Source organism: Crocodylus porosus, unplaced genomic scaffold (assembly GCF_001723895.1).
Source record: "Crocodylus porosus isolate Cpor-Errol unplaced genomic scaffold, CroPor_comp1, whole genome shotgun sequence".
Lineage (NCBI taxonomy): Eukaryota > Metazoa > Chordata > Crocodylia > Crocodylidae > Crocodylus > Crocodylus porosus.
In genome coordinates, this window is record NW_017728935.1 from 888,825 (window position 1) to 912,679 (window position 23,855).

The window sequence follows — 23,855 nt, forward strand, 5'->3', positions numbered from 1 at the left end:
CCAGGAGTGACCAGGAATAACGGTCACGAGCTGGCAGAGGGGAGATCCAGACTAGACTTCAGCAGGCGCGACTTCACGGTCAGGGCGGCTACGGTCTGGGACCAGCTTCCAAGAGAAGTGGTGCCGGCTCCTGCCCTGGGGGTGTTTAAGAGGAGGCTGGATGAACACCTTGCTGGGGTCGTTTGACCCCAGTACTCTCTCCTGCCACGGCAGGGGGTCGGACTCGATGATCTGCTCAGGTCCCTTCCGACCCGACCAGCTATGAAACTGTCAAAGACGAGGAGATGCACACAGGTGGCACCGCTCTCGTGCTGGCATTGGTGTGAGGGTTACACAGCCCCAGGAGCCTGGTGTTGTCCAAAATCATCGCCCAGCCTAGGAATTGCTGGGTTTGATCAAAAGGAGTCATACAGCCTGGTCGTTTGTGCTCACCAGTGCGCCTTCTCTGTATTGATTTGACAAGGTAGGTAGGCTGATTGATCAATTCTTTGATGTGCACAGTTGGGTGAAGCAATCAATGTACCTACCTACCTACTTTAAGGGTTTATACTGCTCCCCATTGGCAGAGGATATGAGCATCTTCTACACAAAAGTGTTTAGTGACAGGGAAATACCTGGTGGGCACCGTGGGGTCTCTGGCACTTCTCCCTTTTCATAGCGTCCCATGCAACTCCCTCTTTCCTATCACTCTCGCCTCATCTCCCTGCTCTGGATACGCTGGAAGAGCCGACTCTGATTTGAAAGAGTCTGACTTTGCCCCGCTGATCTAGGCTGTGAGCTGGGTTTTATTGGTCAGGCTAGCTGGCTAGCTTTCCGACAGTCAGCAGCCTTCCCTGTCTGAACCTATATACTGGCTTTCCTTCCCCTCCATTAACTCCAAGCAGGTCCTTCTTCACTTTCAAAGCCCTCCTCACCTCCGTATTTCCTTGGTTTTGTCTGGACTGACCATGATGCAGGGGGTATGGCAAGGCATCTAAAATGGGGGTCCAGTCTAGAGCAGGACTGGTTCCTATTCTGCCCTGCTTAGCATTTATTCCAGTCTAGTTTCGTGTCCAGGCATTTGCAGTTTTCACCACTCCCTGTGTGAGAGTGCCTGACAGCTAACAGAGCTCTCCAGTGCCAAAGGCTGGCACGCTACGGCGTAGCTCCCACTGGAAAAGCAGACTCTTTGTAGCCGAGGCAAAGGCAGACAATGCTGCCCTACCCTTAGGTGTGAGAGCCACAGGATTGCAAAGAAGCTGACTCACCCTGGAAGTTTTAAAACTAAATAAATACCAGACTAACAGACCAGTTGTTCGAGGCGCACCGCACAGTCCTGGATTTACAAAAGCTAACGTGAGGGCAGCAAGGACAGTGATGGTCGAACAAGTAAGCAAGGGAACAGAAGCAGGAGACCCTTGGCTTTTAGAAACCCCCATTAGGGTGGGGGCATGACCTACATGAGTTTGGTATGAGGATGTGGATTAAATTATTTCTGAACCCTGAGAGCAAATTCTTAGCGAAGAGATTGAGAGGAAGTCCTAGCTTTAGCTGGAGGGAAGATTTGATGGTGAAATGCGTGTGGAAAAGAAAGTGTGTGGGGGCCTCGTATCCAAGCAGTTCTTGGAGGGGAAAAATGTTCTTTCTGCATCCCATTTGGAAGGGCTTGTGTGGAAGGACAAGGAGGAATGCACTCCTTTCCTCACTTTACTAATTGCATTCATTAGAGAAACAATGCTGCCTCCGATTTAGAGCTGTGCCAGCTATTTTTAATTTCCCTGCCTGTTGAAAGCCGAATTTGGAGCACTGAAATGTTTCTTATTTTTTTTAAGCAGTATTCCTTTTCCTGGGCCACATTGCCTTTTTCATCTGCTTTGATATCAAGAGGGAGAAAAGAAAACAAAGAGAAGGACCATAGAGTGTGTTTGTGTGTGTGTGTGTCGGGGCGGGGGGGATGGAGAGAGCGAGAAAGCAAATTAATTCTCCGCTTCATCCCCTTGGAATGATTTAGGATCTTAATTGAGCTTTCGAACGGGGGAGAATGCACAGCTCGGTGTGTCTGTCCTAGCAGAAGGTAACAGTGTGAGATTGTGCAGTGAATGCAAAGATCTCATCATCACATCATTGATGCAGAAGTGTTCACTGCTCCGTGGCCCAATGAGGAGAGAGCCAGAGACGGAGGATAATTTATTCAATAACCTCACGTTCAGGTTGCAGGCTCCCTTCCACAGTCTGTGTGGGAGGGAGGCCTCTTCATATCTCCCCTTCCACCCGCCTCCCTCCCACCCTGCTACCACACACACACACACACACACACATCCATACAATTCCCTTACAATTAGGAAGACACCTATTCAGCACCGCTCTTACTGCTGGGCTTTTGTTCCTTCTCTGCTTTGCTGGCAAAGCTATTCCCTCTGCGAGTCTGTGTTCAGAGCTCAGTGGTTTGTTAAGTTGCTTTTCATAATCTCTACCAAAGAATTCCAGTCCCACTGAAGTCCTGAAATTAAGGCAGCAGAGAGGAGAGGAAAAAAAAAAAAAGGAGGAAAAAGTAAGACGGCGTTTTTTTTCTCTTTCGTTCTTTGTTTAAAGTCTTGCATAGTGGAATTGTCTGTGTGTGCGCGTGTGTGAGAGACTGTGAATATGAGCCTGTGTTCATGCGTACACATCCACTATATATAGTGCATGTATATGTGTGTGCGTGTAAAAGTGTACTTGTATATGTGTGTGTATACACATAATTGCCTTCGCTATCTTACATGCACACATTTGTTGCCCTTATCATGCGCTGTGTGCATGTATACTATGCAGGCAATGTGTGTGTGTGTGCGTGTGTTTGCTTGTGTATTTGAGCAGCTAAAGGAGAGAGAAATTCTTTATCTGTTTCTGTCGAGTACTGCGTGTGTGAATGTGTTTGCCTATGCATATTCATATATATGCAGTCATATCGTGTACCATGCATGCAGTTGACTTCTTTACGTGCACTAGTTGTATCCATGAGCAGATATGTGGCTCAGCTTCAAGAAATCAAAGTTTTCTTTTGTTTTAGTTAGGTATTAATCTAATGCATATATGTGCATGAATTTATCGATATGTGCATATATATCCATGTACGCGTACATTGTGTGTCATGTATGCAGCACGTATTAATGCTCGTGTGTAATCAGCTAGCATACGTGTAAATTCTTTAGCTGTTGTAGTCAAATATCAAGCCTGTACTTGATGGGAATGTGTTTGCATACGCATATGTGTGCATAGAAAGACACACTGTGTACTGTATGAAATGTACCTGTGTTATCATATATGTATTATGTGTGTTATCATATATGTATCGTATATGTGCAATATGAATGCATATTAGTATACTCATATATATGTGTATGTGTGTGTGCATACACACAGAGAGAATATAGACACATATGCATATGTAAATACAGTACGCACTGTGCACTCTATGTGTAAAATACATGTAATACGTATGTTCATGTATAAATAAGTGTGTGTTTAGCTAAAATAGATTTAAGCTCTCTTATCTATTTCAGTCAAGTATCATTCCTTGGTTGCTGGCAAAGAGGAAAGATAAACTCCCTGCTTAGTTCAGAGGTATATTTTTTTTCTTGTGTGTGTGGACTGAAGGATGAAGACTTGAAACTTGGTCGTGAGTGAATGTGTCTTTCTGAACGTCATTAAGTCGTTTAAGAAAAAATATTAACTGTTCCTGTGATGACTAGAGATCAGTGTTTCTGAGACAGCTCATAAAAAAAAAAAAAATCCTTGTTCTTTGTCATAAAACTTACCATGCAAATCCTAGTGCTAAAAAAAGAAACCCACGGTGTGTGAAATTTGCTGCATTTTCTACAATGAGGTAATGCCAAGTTTCAGGAAAAAACAAGTGAAGAAAAGGACTGGGTGTGTGCACTAAACTGACTGGACACGGTGACTTCTGTAGACAGGAAGAGGACTGACTCCTTTTAGTAACTGTCTCGATTTCAGCGTGGTTTCTTTTCTTTCCGTGCTTCATGTGTGCATCAGTGTTTGTACCCAAGTGGTGCCTGCTACGCAGCTCTGGTCTGAAGAACCGAAAGGGTCTCCATCGGTTTGTGCACCCATTTGGGTACTAGTGATAAAGAGACTGTGTGAGGCTGTGTGCACGCCTGCGTGTGGACTGTGCTAGCCCATTGAGAAGAATAATTATTTTCCTCTACTGGATGCTCCAGCAGGGGCAATGAGAGGGGAGAGTGAGGGAGGAAAAGACAAAGGGAATGAGAGAGAGTGTGCACCTCTGAATCAAAACCACTGCACGCTGCCAAGGGGACCTGGATGGGGGCTCCTCCAGCCCTGGTGTCCAGGGGGCAGGTCGGGCGCGGCGGGGGGGGTGTCCTTTCCTGAATTCCCAACCACCTCCTCCAGGAGAGGAAAGATGTGAAGAGAGAAAAGCTCCAATTTGGGGCCTGATCCTTCTGGGAGCAGGAGCAGGCTCTCTCCTGCAGGTCCCAGGGAGCGGCGAAATGTCTGTATTGCAAGCAAAGCAGCTGGTGACGCAGCTGCCTTGTGCAGACGCAGTTAATGAAAGTCCTACTGGGAAGCTCAGGCTCCTTCCAAGATCCCCTTTGTTCCCGCTGCGTCCGTCAGCGAGCTCCGAGCCGCCCCCATCACCGCTGGCTTCGGTGCGCCCCGACCCCGGCCCATGGACAGAGATGTGTCTCGTACCCAGACGCAAGATTTTACTGGCTCTTTGACACCGAGACACGGGGCTGTTGCTCCTCCTGTCGTGCTGTGGGAGACGAGGAAGCTCCCCAGCATTTCAGTAAGCCTAAATTAGGTCCCGTTCATCTTTCCATGCTCCGACGCGAGGGTGATGGGCACGTTAACAATGCCCGGAGGAGAGGGACGGAGCAGACAGCAGTAGCTCTGAGCTCTCAGAGCGGGGGCATCGCTGAAACAAGTGGAGTTTCACTGACGTAAGCCTGAAATGAGCAGAGAAGCGGTGTCTCCAGCACCTTTTGGAGAAGCTGATCTTTCCCCAGGACCCTTGGCCGCGCCATCGCGGGTTTCAGTAGAAGCGGAGTAGGAAATGCTGGCGCGTGCTCACAGCAGGAGGGAACTGCTCTGTACGGGGAGAGACTTGAAGTGCGTGGGGGTGCCAGGGTTGGGGAGCAGCCGCACATTTTGGGGAAGCCTTGGTGCCTCACGCCAGGAGAATACATGTCCACTCCCCACAAGCAAAGGAGCGGGACCCTCCGTGCCCCCAAATGGTGGGGAGCAACCTTGACGGGGACAAGCCACGCCAGCTGGCATCGACCCCACCTGCCCAACCCAACAAGCAGCCTGGGGAGAAGTGGCAGCCCTCGTCCTCTTTCGACAGCTTAATGAGTGCATCCATCTCTCCAATCACCTGTTTAATCTGTCCCCTGGCCCTAGCATGCCCAGCTGCAGCTGCCCTGGGCCCTAATTTAAAACAAATGAAGTGAAAGCCGATTTAGGTTCTGGCGTGGAGTGAGGACGGGATCCAATACTGAAAGGTGGTTGCTCACCCCGCTCTTGTGCCTGCTCCTGCTCTGCTGGGCAAGGAGAGCCCAGAGATCACCGGCTGCACAGGCGCCCACCTCCCTCCCTCCCCCCTTCAAGCCCTTCCTGGGCCAAGCGTCATGACCCATTGGGTAGCGAACTGCAATTAAATGGGTCTTGAGTCTGCAGTCAGGGAACCTCCACCGAGCACGTTTTTTTGGGGGGTGGCTTTGCACATCCACCTCTCTCTCATAAGATGTACATCCCTACCTGTTACTATAGTAAAGCTTGACAGGCAGCAAGCGGGCCCCCTCTTTCTGCCCTTCAGCACGTGAGCGCCCACTCCGTGGAGTGCCACGCAGTGGGATTTGGCTGGGAGTAGCAATTTGTTGGCTGAAGCGGGCATATTCTCTCTGCCAGGGGGACAAAGGCATAGGGAATTAAAGTGGGGCTGATTGGGAGCTGCTGGTACTCTCAGGATCCAGCATGGAAGAAGACTTTGCTCTTCTCATGGGGCTCCCATCTGGAGACCTCCAAGTGCTAACAGAGTAGCCCTCAAGCCCTTCCCATACCATCAGCCTTTTCAGCCACCGTGAGCTCTTCTGCACAGGGTCGTCCTACCTCTGTTCAGCGCCTAGTGCAACCCAGCTGCAGTCCTTAAGCACTACCACAATGTAAACGTCCAAAAGCAGCCATTAGTAGGCCATTCCCTCCTAATTTTACTGCTAGGGCTGAGCGGGGAGGCACGCTGTTGGAGGATGCTGGCCGAGGGAGTCTCTTTCTGCTGCCTGAATGAAAGCCCAAGAAGGACTGCCAAAGGCCTGAGCAAGACTGGGTCCAGATTCGAGTTCGGGCACTTGCTTCTCTCCCTGCAGCTGTGGGTGCCGTGTAATAATGCAGCCCTCACTACTCCTGCCACTACTACTCCTGCCAGCTCAGGGCAGTGCAAAGGTACAGGCTATGCTTTCAGCCAGGCCCAGAAGGAGCCAGGCCAGAGGGGAGAGAGAGAGGAAGAGAGAGCAGGCAATTGCTCATGCTGAAACAATGGGAGCTCCAGGTTTCAGCATCATCTCTGAGGTCTCTGGGGCTTCCCTGCCCAAGCGAAAGGGCCCTGGCTGGATGTCTGGTCCCCCTGGGAATGAAGCAGGTGATCTAGCAAGTCTCTGAAAACTCCAGCTCTTGTGGGTCCCGTTCTGGATTGATGTACCTTGAAGTCAAGGAGAGTGCTGAGCAGACCTGCAAGCCTGCCATTCTGGCCTGTCCTAGCAGAGTGTGACAACCAGTGCGGGGCCCAGCACATGCCATTGCACACGCGTGCACACACGCACCGAGTTCCCTCATCCCAAAGGAATGGCTTTGTGGGTGTACAACTCCAGAAGCGCAGGCAAGGGGGTGAGGGGGCGGGAAGCGACACACCAAGAACAAGTGAATCAAAGCAAATGAAATCCATCTCGTATCATTTTAATCCAACTTGTTCCAGCAGCTGCTTCAGCTAATTATTCTCCAGCCAGCGATGGGGGAATGCCGGCAGGAGGCATCTCCAGGGAGCTTCACAGGAGACTGAGCTCAGGGCTTCTGCTGGTGTTGTTGGCAGCTGTATTCCCTCTCCTTCCCCTTCCCCTTCCCCTAGCCTTGCACAGCCCATACCCTGCTAGAACAGATTTAAACAATTCACTCCCAAGGCCCTGAACTACAGGGCCCGATAGGAGAGCATGCAGGGCTGTCCAGGCCCCAGTTATCCTTTAGGGTTCTCCTCTCAGGTGAAGTAGGAAGAGGTCTGAAGGGTGGCAAGCGGGGCTGCGGCGAAGCAGGTCTAAGGGAGAGGAGTTTTTGGCCTGTAGCTTGATAAAGAGGACAAATGGCTTGGTGGTTTTCTTACTTTCTCCAGTGTGACGCCCTCCATTTAATAACCAACACCAGCACCAACGAGGACAAGCCCCAGACTGGATGTTAGCGATGACCCTCAACCACTGTCCGAACGCTGACTCGGCCCAGACGATGGTGAGGATTCAAATCTCACGCTGAGCTGTCATCTCTGTGTAGGGGGAAAGGCTAAACCAAAGATCCCAGCGGGTGCCAGAGTTTAGGGGCAGCAGGGTGGCGTGGGGGGAGGAGGAGAATCCGTATCTGAACCCCACGGATCAGGCCTGTTGAGTTTGTGAACCTGCTGCATGAAAGGGAAGCCACGGAGGAAGAAGTCTGGGGCCTGATTTGATGTTTCTTTGAGGCAGAGGATGGGGAGATGCTCTTGCGCTTAAACTTGTGGCTGTGTGGTGGTGGCAGAAGGCAAGGCGGTGTAGATAGTGACGCGGCGTCTCGCCTTGGAAACCTCACTCGGGAAGACCTTCCCACCGGATGGGATGGAGATGTTTGCTTTTGCTTCTCCCGCTCTCGTTTTGTTGTATTCTGTACAAAAAAGACCCATCTCACCAGTGCGAGGTGGAGGAAGGCAGAGGGCGGCAAGGGCTGTGGGATGGACACCTTCCTGCCTCCCGGCCCCCCCCCCAGGGAGGCCTTAGTGCAAACTGCAGTAGGTGTCGTCCTGCCAGAAGGAGCTTGTCTGTGGCATGGGCCAACAGCAGGAGCCTGGCAGAGCCTCTGCCAGGGATGGAGGGGGCAGATGTGGTGGGCCGGGGGCTTGCTGGGTCCGTTCAGATGGAGGAGGTGCAGCTGGCCAGTCAGGCGGCTGGATCGGCAGCCGCAGCCCACAGGGTCACCAGCAGCTGCTCCTCGGGCAGGCCAGGTGGCTGCATGCAGCTGCAAGGCTCCCTCTCTGCTGGGACTGCAGTTCGCAGCGCCCTTTTCCCACTGTGTGGGGCAGGGACGGGGGGCAGACGCTCCTCTCAAATGTTCCCTGACCAAGGCGAAATCCAGCAAATTGGATTCTCGTTCGTGGCCGGTGGCACAGTGCTGTGGTGGCACGTCGGCTGTGGTCGGCAGAGCTGCTCCTGGTTTCCTGTAGTAAAAATGAGTGGTGTTCTCGAGCCCCGTTTCGTCCACATTAACCCGCTGAACTCAGTGGAGTTACGGTCAGGATGAGCTGGGTCTCTGGGCAGGGCTGGGTCTGGGCGGGTTGCGTTACAGAGTGATACGGGGAGGCAAGGGCGAGGGTGCCCTTAACACTTGAGAAAGCACCGCCGACACTGGTTCAGCCTCCTCTCTCAGTCTGCCTCTCGACAAACTTTCCCTCCGCTGTTGCAACATGCTCTCGCAATCCTTTCCAGGAAATTCCCCTCTAATCGCCTCTCTCTCTTTGTTCCTTCTCCCCTCCTCACATCCCGACCGCTGAAGCATCACATGCAGCCTGGCAGGGTTCCTCTCTCTCCGTTACCAAGTCAGAGTTGCTCAGGCCTTCCTCGGGTCGTCTCTGCATATATCCGGGGACAGCATCTCTCCCGGCTTTTGCAGTGCTTTACCTCTTAGAGGCCTCATTTTGAGCTAGACGCCCTGTTCTCGCATGCGGTTGTGTCAGGGGAGCCCCGACCCCGATTCTTGCACGTAATTGCATTCAGGCAACTGTTCTCCAAGAGCAGGTGGAGCTGCTTTAGGATCCAAGCCTTTCGGTGGGTTTAAATGAACTCAGCTCAGTTGAAATGGTCCTCAGAGCTTCATTTGGCTCTTGTCAGGGGTGAGCTGACTAGTAGGAGGCTGGATACGGTGGGGAAGGAAGGGGGCATATGCTCTGTGAGGACATTATAACCTCCTCGGTGAGGAGCGGATATAAGTCAGCATCCCAACCTGCTTTGACAGGTGGTGTCTAGGGCCAGAAAGGGTCAAGTCTGCAGTATTGGATGATTCAAATGGATCTGGACCTGATCTGGCTAATTTGACCCGGGACGTGAAAAATTTTCCTTAAAGATTAAACAAAAAACCCTGTGCCCCATCATTCCCTCTCTTCCCCCACCTGCTACGAGGCAGAAGTTGGACTGTGTTGCTTGCTGCGGGTAGCTCAAACACAAGTGGGGTCTCGGGGCAGGCTATGCCCCTGGCCCTTGGCAGAGGCACCCTCAGGCTCCTTTGCTGTGCGAGGCCAGGGCAGTATTAAAACTCACCTCCCTCCGCTGCCTTGGGGCTCTGAGGCCGTGGCCGTGGCTCAGACGCCCAGCTCTGTCGCCCACCTTTCCCCAGCCTGCGGGAAGTCGGGGGCCTGGGCCGGATTTCTGCTTCAGCCAGGCAGAAAGGACGTTGCGGTCTGAGCCCGCGCTCGGCGGATCACCCCTGCAGCGCGTGCCCCGCTCTCCACGAGCTCTCCCTTCTCCCTCCCTGCGCGGTAACCCCTTGGGCGGGACGCCCCTGTCCCGCAGCCTCCTGCGGAGCCTGGGCAGTGGTGGCAGATGGCTGGCTCGTCCCTTTTCCCCCTGCCACCCCAGCACGGCGGAGAAGCAGGCAGCGGAGGCTGGAGAGCCTTCCTGCCTCCCTCCTCGGCTCATCGGCGGGAGCGTGGGCGCGCGCCGCCTTCCGCTTCGAATCTCTGAGTAACGCGGCTCAGTCGGGGCAGGGGGTGGGAACGGGAGTGGAGGCTGCGTTTCCATTCACTACTAATTGTGACTCCGCTGTGTAGGCGGCCTGCGCCAGAGACTCAGCCCGCCGCGGCCCACCACGCCGCGTGTTCGGAGCTGTCTTCAATGGGGGAAGCCGGCAGCACCCCCGTGTCCCAGCCGGTCGCGTGTGCGCGCGAGCGAGTCTGCTACTCCTCGGCACCCTTGAGGGAGCGCAGAATATCTCTAGCTGCAGCTGGCGTCTCGTTCGCTGCGTTAGAGACCATTTCTCATCGAGCCCCCGTGCTCCTCCTGCCGCTCTAGAAAAATCCCCCATTGGCTGCTCTCGCGTCTCCTCGCTGGTAGCCCAGACTTAATTACAGCTGGTCGGCGCTGCGGGAGCTGGAATAGCCAAGACGGGGAGCCGTGCTAAAAGGCAGAGGAGGAGCTGGTTCGTGAGGGACTTCCCTGGATGCTCGAGGTGCGTTTTCTCTCTTTTCATGTTGCACGCAGTCCGTCGCTGGCTGCCTGGCAGGAGCGGTCCTGGGCCGTTATCGAATCCATCCCTCTTGAGGAAAAAAGGCCCGAGGAAATTGCTAGGGGTGGCTGCGTGCTCTGAAGTTGAGCAAGCGTGGAGGCGGTGTGTAGAGAGGTTTAGCAGAGATCAGCTGTACTGTGACACGCTGACATGCCTCGTCACGAGCGTGCTAGTGACACCTTTGCAACCAGAAACACTGCTTTCAGGGCTGGTGGACTCAACCTAACAGTATAAGTTAGCACTTGGGGGGCCAGATCCCCTGCTGGGGTACATCGCTGGCATCGCTTCTGCAGCGTAATACCAAACCGGCGAGGCTCTCTGGCCCGGGAGTATGCTGCCTCCTTACAGCCCTGGGCTTGTGTTATCAGAGGAGCACGGTGCCTGGGCGTCACAGCTACTGTCATTGTCTCCCGAGGCTCCGCTACGAGGCGCCTGTACCCAGAACGACAGGAACACCTGCTTTGTTTGATTGTAGTCCCAGCAACTCGGAAAAAATGAAAACCTGAGGGCAGCCATGGATCGATTCTGTAGGATTTTTGGCAAACTGAAAAACGGAACGAAGAAAGTCAGTCTGGTTGAACGACATTTTCTGTTTGTCCCCAAACAAAGGCTTTTGTTTGGGCGTGGAACGGTTTTTAAAGTTATAAATAAAATGTTTTAATGACCTTCAGTAATCTGCTGAAGAAACCCTTGGCTTACATTGACGACTAGAAATGAAATGCTCCCACCTTTTCAAAATTGTTCTTTTCCTTTTCTTCTGACTGGATGTGTTTGCTGGAAAGGTTGAAATGTTTCAGCTGAACCAGACATGCATTCCTCAGTGACAGAGTGCCCTGCTTTCTCCGAAGGCCGCCCGGCTTTCAGTGTAGACACGGGCACAACTGCTGCCCCCTGAGCTTTATACCTGGATCAACCTTGACCAGCGGCTGTGCCGCTTGCTCCCAGTATAACCAGCACCTGTGGCAGCCTGGCTCGAAACCCTACCTCCACGTCTGAATTGTGCCTACGTACTGCCATGGGCGAAGGCAGTGCCCTTGGGTTGCTTGTACTTCTTGTACAGGAGTAAATGCAGCCAGGGGCTGGCTAAGAGTGGCCACACCACCAGTCTCTGCTACTGTGGAGAGGGGCAGCCTGCGAATCCCGCAGAGGCACATAGTGGGTAGGAAACTACCCCAAAAAACAGAGGTTTTCCCCTTCTCTTTAATAAAAAGATCCAATTTTGTGCTATATTTCATGTTTTGGAGTGTGTGTGTGTGCATGTGCGCACGTGTGTGTAGTAAGAAGACCACGTTGCATGAAGCCGGGCCCATGGGGTTGTTTGTCAAAGCCAAGGCCTCAGAGGCACTCTGCCTTTGCCTAATTAATGATGCCCTTGGCTAATACGATGCTGCAGCAATGGGAGCCGAGCCTTCTCGGACCTGTTAGCATGGAGATGACGGAACGGTGGAGGTAGTTGCACATATGAATTTTCCCATTTCATCTGCAGGTCAGCAACAGCGCGGTGTAGTGATTAGGGCAAGGGATTACTGGTCTCTCTGGTTCCTGAAGGCTGTGCAGGTGAGCTTGTGAGCCAGGACTTCTGGTTTGGACACCACAGCTCTGTTACTGACCTCAGGCAGCTTCTCTCCCAGCTTCTCTCTCCCTTTTGTATCCTTCCCCATCAGGAAGGACGCGGTGCTGTGGAGAGGGAGGACTGTGAAGCAAAGGTGTTTCCCAGTTCTTTTTATTAAGCGAGATTGAAACGGACATATCAACAGAGCATACTGCAAAGGCCACAGCGAGTGGAAGTAATACATGTAATGCACATTAAAGAAAAGTCTGTAATAGTATTAGATACCAATGGGTTAATGTCGTGCCTGCATTTAAGATCCCCAGATGGAAGGTGCTGCATTATATAGCCAACAAGTCCCAACAAAACTAATTGACTGGGATATAGTAATGCGTGTTGGGGGTGGGGAAGTGACTTGGCTACAGTGAAAAATATTCTCCAAATACCCAAGCCATGATACTGGGCGCCTTATAAATGTGATTAGTAGATCTAATCTTTCTGTGCTGGAGCCGGTTGTCAAGAAATGGAGTGCTGACCAACTCGCTGACTTCAGCAGCTCTCCTGAGTTACAGTGGTTCACATTTAAAAAAAACAACAAAAACCGAGGATTTGGGATGGGCCGTCCTGCTGCAGGGCACAGGCTGATAGGGAGGGGTCAGGGGGGAACGTTGTGAGAGAACTGCAGGGTTCATTGCTCCTTCTCCGGTACTGGCCATGTGGGAGGCTGGATTTTGGACTAGATGGGCAATGGGATTGGATCTTAGTCTGTCAGTCCCAGTGTTGCTTGCTTGCTTACTACCTACCTGTCTGTCTGTCTGCAGGTCTGGCTGGCTGCAGATCTGTCTCTCTGTCCTCGTATTTGTCCTCTTGGATATGTGCTGTTTTTGTCTGTCTCCCATGCGCGCTTTCCAGCAAAGATGGAAACAGCACTGTGGCTCTCATTAAAGCTTCAAGAATGTGTATAGTCATGGCAAACAATAAAAGCACAGAGGGGATAGAGGCAGGAGAAGAATGCCGCCTCTGTCGCACCCGGAGGAGATGCTTTTGAACGGCTCGGCTCTTTTGAGAGGGGGTTGTGGAGGAAGGAAAGCACCTGAGAACTGAGGGGGGGAGGTGGGGAAGGAGGGGAACAGCAGCGGGAGAGGAGGCGGCGGCACTGGAAACCCTCAACTATCCTTGGACAGAGGGTCCACTTGTTCCTGAGGCCATTAGCGTGAGACGCCCTTCCTCTAGGGCCTGAGATGCAGAAGGGTCTGAGCTTCCATTGCTAACTCGGTGCCATGGATGCTGGCACTTTCTGGAAATCTACCACGGAGGCAAGGGGACTATGTTTTGCTAGAGGCACAACGAAGCCTCACTGATTTTCAGGAAACTTATGGCCAGTTTTCAAACCAGACAGGTGTCTAACCTTGCAAACCGGCACTTAGTAGGGTCCTCAGAGGCACCTACAATCCATCTATTATTCCCATGGGCTGAGGCCTGGAACTGGCTTAGGAAACTTCTGAAAATCCCACAAGGGCTCTTCTGGCATTTTTAGACGCCCAATTTTCTTTTGAAAATCGGGCCCTAAGTCACCCAAGTAACTCAGCTGCCTTTGATGTTTGCCCACAATTTTTAGAAGGGCTCATCCCCTGAGTCTGGGGACGGGTTGGGAGAGGAAACCAGCTCCATTTCAGGCCCCGCGAGAGCAGAGCGCGTTGGGTGCTGAAGGGTTGTGAAAATCTGGCTATTCCTGTTGCCATGAGAGCATCCGGGTGCAGAGAGCTCTGGAAATCTGTCTCTGAGCCAAAGGCAGACGGGAGCTCGCCATCCTGATACAACAGGCCGCGGATCTTCGTCGGCAGAAGTTAAGCAACTGCGTCCTGCGCCGCCTCCTCACCACAATCCTCTCTGAAAAGTCCCCTGGGATGAGCAAACCCCTAAGAGGATCTGCATAAGGGGGGATGAAAGTGTCTCCAAGGCACAGGAGTCTCAGGCATCCGTTCAAATGTTTTCATTGTCTGCCCCTTGTCCAGATGCCAGTAAAACCCTGGTGCAGAAAGAAAGAGCAAGAGAGAAAGAAATCACTGATCCACCAACTTCAATGCTCTCCTAATAAAAAGAGGAATGTAGGGAACAGTGGAGCCTTGACGCTTTCGTGCCAGTGGTTCGGTGAGTGATAAAAGGCTGAGTTAAGTGTCTGTAGCCCATGCCTTGAAATCTTGGACCTGGGAGAGCAATCTGTTTTGGGCAGAGGGGAGAGAAACGGAGGGGTCGAGGTGGATGGGGTGTGTGTGGGAGGGAGAGGGTGTGGAAAGGTAGCTGAGAGAGGAGAGGGCTGGGCGACAACCCCGCTGGAGGGATACTTCCCAACATGGGGAACGATAAGGGAGGAGAGGTTCCCCCCCCCCGGCCCCCACTACTCCCCTTTCTGGCAGCAATAACCTAGCAGTGGGACATGAGTAATACACATCCCACTGGGGGAGTTAGATCAAAGGCAGTGAAGTAGATACAAGAGGTTTCTGCTTCACAGACCAGAGAAGCTGCCGTTCAATAGAGCCTTTGTTACCCAGGCTCTCCAGAGTTGGGGCTGGAGAAATACCTGACCCCCTCCCCACCCCAGCCCTGTGGTGCTGAACCGTTGCAAGTATGCTAGGGAACAGCAGCCGCTTGGTTGCTGGTGGGGAGGGAGACGGAGAAGCCGCGGCAGGCGGGGAGGAGGGATCAGCAGCTTCAAAAATAAGTCGGGGCGAGTTGGATGCGGCTCAGCTCTCCGAGGCCGGCCAACGGCAGGAGGCACGGAGTGGGGATCGGGACATGTGGCGCTCCCAGAAAACTCATGTGGCAGGGAGCATCCGTCTGGGAACGCCGGAGGTTTGATAGCGGTGGAGAGGGCAGCTCGAGGTGGCGTGGGCTGGGAGGAGGAGGGCAATGCCTAGCCCACCCTTCCTTGCTGGCAGGGTGGGTGGCGGGAGACTGGGGTCCACATTCAAGGCCTGCACCAGGCCAGCTGGCTCTCTTCGTGGCACGGATGTCGCTCTGCCAAAAGTGAGGTCACGGCCGGCTCTGAGCCTTCGACAATGCCACGTCTCTTCAGTCCTGTCCCTGCTGGGGGCTCAGGTGTCTGATTAGGGCTTGGCGCAGACGGCTAGGGTGCAAGGGGAAGATGCAGGAGAGGGGGGAGCTTTGGAGGATGAGCGAAAGGGTCTGGGATGGTGTTTAACCTCTTCCGATGCTTGCACCTTGCTATTTGCATCTGTGTGGCTCCTGGGGTGCGGGGGTGGGAAGTGGAGGGATGGGATGGCAGGGCTCTGTCCTTCCTCGCCTTCTCTGTGGAGCGCGGCTTAGCACCAGCACGAAGCCAGAAGGGGCTGGACTGGTGGCTCTGAGCATAGCCGGGGTGAGTTGTTTCAAGGTGGTTTTCAGTGCCAACAAGGGAAGGTAATGGGCACAGCTGGTTCCTTTAATACCCTCCCCACTCTGGGTGGCTGACCGAGAAGACAGTGCAATGTGCTGTGCTGCCATCTCAAGAGGAGAGTGGTGGGCTGAGGAGGAAAGGACAGGGTGAAGCAAAAGGCATTGGCAAACCACCTGGTCCACTCCAGTGCTTGCTCCCTTCATGCCTTGGATAGGGCTTGCCTGGAGGTGGTTGCTTGAAGGGCACTTCATGCTTGTGTGCAAAACCACCTGGCTTTAATTCTGCTCCCACTCGGCTCACTGGAAAATGGGGCTGTGCTTTAGAGTGAATTCCCAATGTCCATCAATGTGGCATCGTGATAGCACGTAGGTGCCGGCAGACAGAGTGCAGGTTTCCATGGAAGTGCATGAGCACAGGGTATCGGTATGCCCACTGGCACACGGTCACGTAGATGGGCACACAGTATGCTTGTCCAGTGCATGGCAATCTAGGCCAATGTAGGTGTCATACTGGTCCTGTATAGATAATATACCATGCTGACAGCATATCTGCCCGATGTCCATGTAGTCCTACGCAGGTGGCATTTGCATGGAAATGCTAGCAACCTGTATTAAATATCGTACAGCAAGTGTATCCCCGTAGGACTATAGGAGGCAGGCAGGCATTTTCCTTTGGACTCATTTTTGATGGCTAAAAGAGAAAGGATCTTGGCACATAACATTACAGAGCTATCTGTGTGCTTCACTAGCTTGGTTTATAGGTCAAAGTCATGTGCACTGTTATTATAAACTGCAGGCTGCGAGATTTTACAGCTTCTAAACTTGCTTACTGTATAGTTTTAGAGAAATTAAATTTCCCAAGGATTCTTACTAGGGCAACAAGAAGGGGAATTTCTTGGTCTCAAAAGCAGCGCTGACCTCATCAGATCCTGGTAATTAGCGCTCAGTGTTGCTGAATGAATGTGAGCGAGAGCCGTATTTGTACAGGAAAATGCAGGCAGCCGTGCCGGTCTGGTGTAACCTGGGGGGCTCTGGTGGCTTCAGGAGAGTTTCTCCAGCCAGCGCCAAGCGTGGGGTGCGGAGGCTCTCGCTATGGGGTGGGGGCTGTATCCAGGACCAGAGAGAACGGCTGAGAGTTTCTCTTTTATTCCTCTCCTGTGAAAACGCTTCACCTTGTCCTGAGACGTCTCTGATCGAGTGCAGAGAGGTTTCTTTGCAGAGGCATCTGAGTCAACCATCAACTCGCGAGACAGAGCGAGGTGGGAGTGGTGAGCGGACTCGGTGCCAAAGCCTTTTTCTTCCTTTGTTCTGCAGCCTACAAAGAAAGTTTTGTTTTGCGCACCTTTCAGAGAGGTGCGGTATTTGTTATTCATTTATTTTTTGCAGAGAAGGCAGACTCGTTATGGAGGCTTCGAGGGAAGGCCTTGGAGATGAAAGGCAGGACTCCTGTTGTGGGGCGGGGAGGCTTCTTTCAAGCTCTGCCACTGACTCACTGTGGGACTGTGCCCATGTCCCTTAACAGCTGCAAAGCCAGATTTCCAAAGGAACTCGGGGCCAGATTTCCTGGGTTTTAGCACCCACAGTTTAAGTACCGTAACTGCCTTGTTTGCTAAAGAGATCTGATCTTACTTACCCCTGGACTGTCCTCGGATGAAAGTGGCTGCGAAGCATAACTACACCAGACTGGCCTGATTTTCAGCTGCTGTCTTTTCCTTGAACTGAGAGGACCTACTCAGGATCCGACCTGGCGTGTATCAAATGCTTTGCAAGCCTCAGAAGGTGCATCGAATGTGGCCGGCTGAGAGCGAGGACTTAGCAGGGCGCGCAGAACATTTTGATGTGAGATAATGAGCAGAAAAGAGACAATGCAGAGCAAGGTGCTTCATGCTCCACAGAGCTGCTCCCTGGGAGGCCAGGCCTGGCAGTGCTGCCATTGATTTTAGTGAGACTGGGGCTGCGCCTCTCTGCTGGAAGCCCCTGCTGCCCTCAGCTCTCCAGCCTCTGCGGGGACATGCAGCAGGGAAGGCAGAGGGGCTGCGGGGCTCCCCTGCTGCTTTGCATCTTCACATGCCAGTGCTGGGCTGGGTCCTCATCTCACGTGCAGGGGAGCAAACCAGGAGGAGCTCCACGGAAGTGAATGGGACCCGACTGCGTGAGCAAGGGGAGACGCACGCTTGATAGCCAGAGGCTGAATGGGGGATTCCCATGCTCTGATGGCCTCATTAGGGAGGCATCCCATGTTTAGAGCCTTCTGCGTGTATAGGAAGGAGGGCTCTGCTGACTTTGCTTATAAAAATACAGCATTGCTCCCCTTAGCCTGCAGGAGTGTGGAGAGGGGAGGAAGACTGTGCCGAGTGCCACCTCCCTGATCCTCTCCTTTATGAGTTTTAAACTCCACTGGCCACAAAGGAGCTACTCCTGAGTTACCCCAATGTGAGAGGAGACTCAGCCCTGACACCGCTGGCTGTAAAGCCAGCAAGACTCCAGCTGCAAAACATTTCCTGCTGGAGTCAGGGGTAGAGACCTTCAAACTGGAACGGCTTTTGGGCTAAGATCAAGTGAGATGGAGGCATCTGAACCCCAAGGCCTCTGGGCCTGGGGCTTGCACATAGGATGTCTGCCTGGATTTGGGGAGTATCCAAAGCCCAAGACTGATGGGTCTGGGAGGGGAGGATACTTGCCCGGTGGCAAGCTCTGCTCAGCTTTGCTCAGTCGAATTTTGGAACCTGACTGTTGGGCTGTGCCCAGTTGAATCTGGAACTGGTTTGGGCCTGGCAATTAAATACAACCCCCCTGCAAAAAACAAAACAAAACAAAACAAAAAACCCCAAGCCCCAACAATAATATGAACAAACCCGAAAACAAAACCCAAAACCAAACCAAACCCTTCAGACTGGGAAGTAGAAAGTACTGGGTAAAAAGGGGTGGGGAGGTCTCAAGGTGTCAGCTGTATAGTGAGGTATCCAGGTTGTAGCCATATTCGTCTAGAGGCAAAAGGAATTGGGACTCGTGGTAGAAGTGATATCTTTTATTAGACCAACTAGACGTTTGCAGAAAAACCTTCCGAGTCTTTTGAAAGCTGCAGCACTTGCAAACGCTTGGGAGCAGGTTCCTTCCTCAGTCCCACCGCGCTGGCTCTGGAGGACCCGCTGCCTTTGGTGACTCCTGATTCTGGGCATAACAGGGACCCAAGCACAGCCTTTCAAGTCATGGGCTGGCTCTAGTTTGTATCCCTTACAAACACTGATTTTCAGACGCAATACAGCCTGTGTTTTTGCAGGCCCCTCAAGGAAGGCTTGTTCTTCCTGTAGGAACAGGAATGGGCTAGCAGTACTTTGATTTCCCCTCTGGCTTTAGCTAAGGAGCAGCAAGTGCTCCTGGTACCGGCTCTGAGTTTGCCTTCCTTGTGCAGCACGCTCAGTTTTATATAAGCATTGATGCTCAGGCCACCACACTCATCTCAGAGAGAGCCCACGCAAGACGGGGGGAACAGCAGTCGGGGAAGGCTCCTGGCAGACCAGCGGCTGCATTTTGAAGTGGGAGGATGACTGTGTGGCATAGCTGGAACGAAATTAAAATTTCCTTGGGAACCCTTGAAGTCTGGGAAGTCAGAGACAAAGTCCAGGTGGCCCTGGCCTGGAGTCACTGGGAGAGTTTTTCTTTGTTTTCCCCTTTCCCTCTTTCTTTGTGTTTCCCTAAAGACTGCTGGCTTATCCTCCGTAAGCCCTCTGCTGTGGTCTATGGCTTTTTATTCCTATGTGATTGCTTTTCCTAACTCATGTAGGGCTAAAAGCCATGGGCTACACAGAGGATGACTCCACCTTCTCAGGCACCTCTACAATCTGCACGGATTCCTGATCCCTTTTTAATCACCCATATTTATTTGGTAACAAATAGCAAGTGAAAGGGGGCATTGAAGCCTTGCACGGCCTTGAAGGTTTAGCAGGACAAACGGGCAGGAGGGTGGTTAGCAAAGAGAGGGACAAAGGAGGGGTGTGGGGGGGTGTCGGCCTTTCAGAGCCCTTCCTCCCCATTCAGAGCTGAAAGGCTGCTTTGGTGCGTCCGGTGCTGCATGGCTACTGTAAGAAGTCGGGGGGGCGGGGGGTGCTTTGAGTTTCTTTTTTAGTGCTGAGCTGTTCTCACATAGTTCAAAGCTCCCCCACCTGCAGCCCTCAAGAACAAAAGTGTCAGGCGGAGACCAAGGCCATTTCCTAAGGAGACAGAGTGCTGATTAACTAGATACTCCAAAATAGCCACCAGGTAATTACAGAAGCCCTTTCTTTTCTATTGTCGCCTTTCTTTAGCAGGGTCCCACAGGTGTCTGAGAAAGGACTGGGCCCATCCAACCCCTTTTTACTTTGGTTCCAGCTTGAACCCCAATCCCCCCCACTCTTCCCTCCCACCCCATCCTTTCTGCACTTCCAGAGCCGGGAGGGGGGTGCAGCAAGCTAGCTCTGACCTTGGAGGATGCATGCTGGCGTAGCTGTGTTACCCTCCGTGGAGCCAAGCCAGTTTGTCCCAGCATTGTCTGTGCAGCCGCTGCTAATGTTGAGTCTTAAAGAGATTAGTAGCAGAGGGGCTTGAGGAAGATGGTGATAATAGTGCAGCAAAGCTGCTCTGACCCTCACTTTGCTAATCCACAAACCCCATCATCCTCCCGTACAAAACCTGGCAGGGCCTTGCCCAGCTTCTTGGCTCGGGCAGAGCAGTGAAATTATGCTGTGGCGAGGTCTCATACCGGTGAGACTCTATTATAGCCACCAGCACATCTGATCCAACAGCAAGAAAACAAACCCAGTACTATCAAGCCAGCAGATTTCTAAGTCATGGCTTATATTCCCCCCACTCTGAAATCATAAGTTTGGTTTAAAAAAAAAAAGCATTGATTTTTCTATAAAATCAATTGTTCTCCTATTCTTTTTTGCCGTCTAGATTTGGACTTTAGGGGGCACATTTTTATGTTACTACAAAATTGAAAGCTGAGAGAGAGGGGCTCTCGTAGAACCCAAACTGACTGGACGAGAGGCAGGAATCGCCCTGTGAAACCCCCTTGAACTGGGTAACGGAGGAGACCAGATTGTTAGATTCTTGGGATGTCCCTTGTGGCCTCAGAAATCTATGATGTAGCTGTGGAAAAGATTTACAAAGAGTGAACAAAAAGAGATAATTATTTGTACTGTAGAGGTCGTTGTGTGTGCTGATGTATGTGCCTATACACATGTATGTCTCTCACAAATATTACCTGCATGCTGTGTGTGTGTATATATATATGTGTGTGTTTGTGTGTATATAAAAAAATAAATGTATGTATGTATGTATGCACACACACATATACGCACACGCACGCACACGTTTTAAATAAAGACGCAGGCACGCATCATACCTGTCTGTATCTATTTATGTCTGTCTGTTGCTACTGAAACGCACGTGACGTACATCTGTATTTGCAGGCAGGCAGACACCGAGGGCTGTGACAAAGAGCTATGGGCCTTGGCCTCCGTCAGACCCAGCCCTTTGGGAGCCGAGTGCGCTCAGCTCCCACACAGACCACCCTGACCGTGAGCCCTCCTGGCCTAATGCCATCTGTGAAGTTCATGCCCTACACCTGTTCCTCCGATTGTGTTGCTGGCTAGCAGTGAAGGGGCAGGGCTTCGATGGTCAATGCTGGATAGCTGGGATAATTAACAAGCAATAATGGGAAGGCAAAAAAGAAAAAGAAAGAAAAAAAACAGAACCCATTTAACTGGGATTTTTTTTTTTTTTTTTGGAGGGAGGGCTTGCAAGCCAAAATGTTTTGTTGTGCTGGGAACGTAATGAGCAAAATCCCTCTTTGCTGCTAATGGCACATGCACTGATGTTGAATTGCGGCGACTCTCCTGTGGAATGCGCAGCCCCGGGATCGCCGCGCCGCTCCTGAATGAATTCCTAATGAATGTCTGCGGCGGGGCCCCACACGCTCGCAGGGCGCAGGCCTGGAAACGGGGAGCCTTGCTGAAAGGGGCCGGCGCTGGTCCGGGACTCCGGCTCCCCCTGCACTCTACCTGCGAATCCTGATTAGCTTCAGTCATCTCCAGTAATTGTAGTGCCTCGTTCCGCAGCTAATCCAACAGCCCGGCTGGGTTAATTTGTATCTTTGTTTCATGAATATGGAGCACGCAACATGCCACCTTCGTAATCAGGATGCAGAGAAGCTGGCACTTGTTTATAGGCACAAATTTTAAGTGGCAATTGCTTCTCATTGTCAACAGGCTTCAAGAGATTGCAGAGGAACTCAAATATCCAAATTGAAACGGCAGCAGCTCCCATTAATATTTCGGTGGCTGTCGGGCAAAGCCGCTGAGAACAAGATTATTGGCAACCTGTCTGCCAAACGCAGGCTAGATACTCGTCCCCTGGGATTTGCTTTGACTACCCTTTATGCTATTGATTTTTCTTTTAGCAAAGCAGGCGCTTAAAAAAAAAAAAAAAAAAAAAAAAAGAGCAAGGGAGTGAAAGAAGCGCACAGCGACCTGCATTTCTTCAGCGCGGCATTCGACAGGAGCCCAGATGGCGCGAGAGCTGGGTATGCACACTTGTCACGGCCTCTCTCCATCAAAAACAAATGGATTGAGGGCCAAGTGCTGCCTACAAAGTCTCTTGCTTGGGCATTTTTCCAGACTGGATATTTCCTTGAATAAGCCGAGACAGGGTGCAAACCCCAAGTCTGAGGGGGCCTTAGAGGTCTGAAGAGGCCTTAGGTGGAGAGTATCGGTCTTCCACCCTATGCAGTCGGGCAAGGCTATGCTGATCATCTAATCTGCCCTCCCGCATATCGTGGGCCAGAGGATTGCACTCGGCATCTCAAGAACCGAGCACTGGTTGAGTCGGTCTTTCAGCTTTAGAGTATTGTTGTCCGTCTCTGCCATTGGGCCGATGCAGATTTCCAGCAATCCAAAATATCACTGGTGTTTGGATTGGCAGCTTAGACTCATACCCAGCCCTCCCGGAAGTGGGGCTGGCCCTGGGAGAATCTCGGAGTAGGAGTTCGTGGCCCACAACCGCAGGCAAACATCTGGGTCCTGGTCTTCCAGGGCTTCAGTTAAACTCAATAGCATTGATGTCCATGGCTCTGAACACAGCCGTGGGAGATAGCGGGTCTCTGCCTCCCCCAGCCTGGGCCCTGTAATCCAGCTTCCTAAAATACGAGGCATCAAAGCTTCCTAGCTAATCCTGCTGGCACAGTTATCAAATAATCACCAAGCTACATGCAACAGGTGGTGGGATTGACAAACGCAAGGCAATATTTTCCAAGCAGGCTAGTGGACTTGGACACATACCTGCCAAAGCCTTGAACAGAAGATGCATCTCGGTCCCTTGGACTGAGTTGTAAATCTCATCCTCAATAAAAGGGGGACTGCTGAAAAGCTCAAGGGACGTTTTTGTTTCCCCTTCCAGCTTGCGGCTGTTATAATTGCTCTGCCTCCCACCCTGCAAAGACACCGAGACAGGCAGATTATCCCAGTAATGTCCATCCCTTTCAGAGCTCCCGGGAGCTGAAGAGCAGAGCTCATCAAGCCACCATGTAATTACCAGTGAGGGCTGGAATTTAGGGAGCGAGGCATCTGTCTCCCATTGACTTTCAATGGGAATCAGGTGCGTAATGCCCTAAATCCCAGCCAATACTCATTGCAAGCTGGATGCCGGGTGGGTGTGCGTGGCCCTGCAGGGTGGTAAGGCAAGGGCCCTGTGTTTCAGCATAGACCGCCCACGTCAGTAGCTGCCCACGAGCGGTTTGCACAGGGCAGCTCTGACTTTGTTATTCCCTCTGCCTCTGGGCAGCAGTAAGCAGAAACTTTGCACTTCTCCCCCCAGATGCCAGCCAGGATGGCTGGGTGGGGAGTCTGTTGCAGGGATCTCCACTGCAGAGCACAGGGAGGGCCTGCTTGAATGTTCACCCATGCAATTGGCCTTACACCGGCAGAAAAAAGGAGTCCAATATGGCTGATGCCTGTCTGTGTCATACATCACTGTCTGCTCCTGGGGCAGTATAATTGCCTTCTACTCGGGGTGCAGGCAAAGCCCTCTCCTGGGGACCAAACAAACTGGGAGCTCTGCAGTCCTCGCTGGGTTGGCTAGCCACATGATAGACAGTCCCCAAAGCAGGGGCAATTTCCCTGGAGAACATGATAAATGACTCGCGGGAGGGAGCAGCAATTATTTATATTTTAATTACAGCTGGATGATAATGAAGTGAAAAGCTGTTTTTTATTAAAGCCATGGCGTTTGGGTAATGAAGGAAGAGACTGCTTCTCCTTCCCCTCAATCACTGCGAGCTCATTTAACTCGCGTGCAGTTGAAAATGTTGCAGGGAGAGAGATGAAGAAGAAACTGAGTCTTGCTTTGTTGGGTCTCGGTGGGCTGTGGGGAA

The 23,855-nt window shown here is 52.1% G+C and overlaps 1 long non-coding RNA gene across 4 annotated transcripts in view; it reads left to right on the plus strand.

Annotated features, from left to right (window-relative positions):
- The window catches only part of LOC109317738, a 53,520-nt gene that overhangs the window by 17,895 nt on the left and 11,770 nt on the right, over positions 1–23,855 (plus strand). Inside the window, exon 1 of one of the 4 annotated variants that reach the window (XR_002103107.1) lies at positions 10,132–10,446. The exons of 1 other annotated variant lie outside the window; for it this stretch is intronic. This is a non-coding gene — a long non-coding RNA (uncharacterized LOC109317738). Of the gene's footprint in view, positions 1–10,131; positions 10,447–13,511; positions 14,204–14,738; positions 14,906–23,855 lie in introns of those variants that run through there. 2 more of the 4 variants (XR_002103109.1, XR_002103108.1) reach the window with 2 other exon arrangements.